The following is a 3623-nucleotide window of genomic DNA, read 5'->3' on the forward strand; positions in this document are numbered from 1 at the left end:
GAGCAGAATTGAACCATACAATCACGAACCCAACTAGAAAAATTTCTATCATAGGGTAGTACTTCTATCCTTTGTATCTCCTGCAGGACTTGATTTTTCTAAGTGTGAGGCACAATAGAAAAAGTCAACAGGGGACAATATCTGCAAGTCAGTAGCAGAGAAAATGTTTAGAAGAGGGAACTCAAAATAGGTAAATTAGAAACTTTAGTTCCCTGAAGAATACAAAGACTAAATAAAGAATAAATAGGCATAAGGACCATGAATCAAAGAAAAAAAATCTGGAAGAGACAGAAAAGGAAGAGAATTAATGAGGAGAGCAAGGAGGAAAAAAAATCCCTTTTAGAAAAAGTGGGAAAAACTCTAACAAAAGAACTTGAAGAGGAAGAAAAGGAGGATTTTATTTAGAGAGAAAGAAGAGGAGAATAAATTAGGTGAGTAGGAGAAAAAAAAGGAGTTAAAAAGTTAAGTAAAACTCCATACTCGCTTTTTTTCTCGCTTTCCGGCCATCTTGGCGGCAGGTCTCTGGCTGAGGGTCATGCCGCACCACAGGCAGGAAGATGGTGGCTGCAAAGTAGACGAAAAAGTAGCTGGAGTCTATCAACTCGAGGCTCCAGCTGGTCATGAAAAGCAGCAAATATGTGCTAAGCTACAAACAGACCCTGAAAATGATCAAACAAGGCAAAGCCAAATTTGTCATCTTAGCCAACAATTGCCCAGCCTTGAGGAAATCAGAGATTGAATATTAGGCTATGTTGGCCAAAACTGGCGTACATCACTACAGTGGCAATAACATTGAATTGGGTACAGCATGTGGGAAGTACTACAGAGTATGTATGCTGGCTATCATTGACCCAGGTGATTCTGATATCATTAGAAGCGTGCCAGAACACACCAGTGAAAAGTAAACCATATAAAAGTATTCTTTAATAAACTGGCCATAACTTGTTCAAAAAACAAACAAACTCCATACTCATGGAAAGAAATAACAAAAGAAGCAGAAAGAAGGACATTTAAAACTGAGAGGAATAATATTCAGTTATCTCTTCCACAACACGGAGGTTGTGGGCATGGTGCCCCTGTTATCTGAAAAACTCTGCAAAAAAGTTTATGGCCCTCCCTTCATACTGGAGAAGAAGTCTGAATTTTTTCCTTTTTCTTTTATGGGCTTTCTTTTTACAGTATCTTATTGTAAAATTTGGGTTGATATATAACACTATACATATATTTTTTGCATTTCTAAGTTTCTAAACTTTTCTCTGTCATCTGCTGGCTTTTGTGTATCTTCTGTAGCTTCCATAAAACTCCCCCAGAATTCCCTTTTAATTTCTTATGCTGATCCATGATATATTGAAACCATGATGTGGAAAGTTGTAATGTGGAAGGGATAATCATAGGTTAGAATAAGGTTGCTTAACTTAGATCAAGTCAAAGTAATCAAGGAGATAAATATTACCTTTATAAAGGAAAAGGAACCACCATAGCAACGAAATGATTCTAATTCAGAAAAAATAATGTTAGAGACAAACAGAAGAAAATATAACTTAACTCTTACATATTTAAATTTGAATAGATTAAATAATCTAATAAAATGAGCAACAGACTGTATAAGAAAACAAAATTCCCCAATCTACTGCTTACAAGAAAAATACCTAAAAAACAAAGACATTCAAAGATTAAAAATTAGGGGCTGGAATAAAGTTTATTATGCAACAGGCAAGTAAAAAAAAAAGTAGGTTCATGCTATCAGACAATGAAGAAACAAAATTTCACGACATCAAAATTAAAAAAAAAAACCAAGGAGACTAAATTATGATGAAAAGAATAATAGTCAATAAAACAATATAGACATATCAAAGTATATAAAATACCTCTATAAATTCCATTATAAAGTATTGCTTAAAGAAATAAAAAACATAAGGAATGCTTGAAAATTTTCTATTTCATTACATATTGATTTTTTTCTACCATAAGATTATACTCAGTTTTGCTAGGTAGGTTTTTCTCAGTTGTAATCCTAGTTTTTTTTTTCTTTTCAGAATGTCATGTAATAGTCCTTATTCTCCTTAAAAGTGATAAATATTGTGTGATCCTGACTGCGGCTCCATCATATTTGAATACTTTTCTTCTGGATGCTTTCATTACTTTCTCCTTGACCTGGGAGCACTGAAATTTGGCAATAATATTCTTGAGGGTTTTCATTTTAGGATCACTTTTTTCAGAAGGTGACTGGTGGATACTTTCAATTTCTACTTTGCCTTTTTGTTCTAAGACATCTGGACAGTTTTCCTTTAGAATGTTTTGAAATGTGATATCTAGCCTCTTTATTTTTATCATGGCTTTCAGTTAGTTCACTAATTCTTAAATTATCTCTACCCAATCTATGTTTCATGTCAGGTATTTTCCTTTGAATTATTTCACATTTTTTTCAGTTTTTTTAAACTTTGTTTAATTCTTTTTTGATGTCTCATGGAGTCATTAACTTTCTCTTGAATTATAATTTTGATGAAGTTATTCTAATTTTTCTGAAATTATTTCTTTCAGTAAAGTTTCATTTGGCCATTTCTGTTTTTTCAGGTGTTATTTTCTTCAGTAATTATTTTTTTGTGTCTTTGTGCCAAGTAATTAATTCTTTTTTCAAAATTTTCTTGCATTTCTTTTGTTTCTTTTTCCATTTTTTCCTCCATCACTCTCATTTGGTTTTTAAAATCACTTCCCCCATCTTCATATCTTTCTTTAGCTCTTCTAGAAATTCTTGTTGGACTTGTTTCCATTCTGCATTTTTTTGAGGGATTATTTTTTCAATTTTTTAAGTCATTGTCTTTTTCTGAGTTTATATGTCTTTAGCTTCCTTGTCACCCTAGTAACTTTTTATGGTCAGGTTCTTTTTTGTTGGTTGCTCATTTTTCTGGCTTTTTTTTTCCCTTCTAAACTTTAGACTTTATGTTAGAATTAGGCTCTGATCACCTCTTGTGGGATTGATGTGATTGGCCTGAGTTTTAGGCTTTTATGTCCTGCTTTTTTCATAGCTAGGTCTAGGAGCTTTTTAGTTTTCAATGCTTCCAGAATGGTGTGATGGTGATACAGTCTGTTCACTTTTTTCTAGGTCTGTACTCTGGTCCTTACCTAGGTAGGGCAACTGCTCCCTCATGACCACAGCTACTCATCTTTACCTTGGTATAGTGACAGCACTTATATAGGGCACTTGCTCCCTTTCAACTGTAACTGCAACCAGTATTCTCTGCCCTGGAACTATGACCCTGTAGTGGGGACTGGGCAGTGGATCTGTCAAATAATGGCTGATCTGGTACCCAGCGCTAGCTCAATGTTCCACCTGGAATCTCTTTCTGATTAAGTGTTCAGTCTCTTTGCTTCTTCTTGGTGTTAGGTGCTCCCTGTGCCACTGTTATGCTGCTGTTGCCACCACCACCATCAATGCCCATAGATAGTGATGCTTCCACAGGCCACATTCCAAGCCAGCTCCCACCCCAGTGTCTGCAGACCTCTCTTCTTATCCTAATCTGCCCTATGCTGGAAAATTGACTCACTACAACTTTTTTTTTATTCTCAGAATGCAGTATGATGCAGTTTTTAAAGTTGTTTAGAGGGGTGAGTTGGGAGAGCTT

At 34.9% G+C, this 3623-nt stretch overlaps 1 pseudogene; it reads left to right on the plus strand.

Annotated features, from left to right (window-relative positions):
- Positions 1 to 557: 557 nt before the first annotated feature.
- Positions 558 to 905, plus strand: LOC114045831 (annotated as a pseudogene).
- Positions 906 to 3623: the final 2718 nt, after the last annotated feature.

The sequence above is a fragment of the Vombatus ursinus genome, unplaced genomic scaffold, assembly GCF_900497805.2.
Source record: "Vombatus ursinus unplaced genomic scaffold, bare-nosed wombat genome assembly UNPS02001419.1, whole genome shotgun sequence".
Classification (NCBI taxonomy): domain Eukaryota; kingdom Metazoa; phylum Chordata; class Mammalia; order Diprotodontia; family Vombatidae; genus Vombatus; species Vombatus ursinus.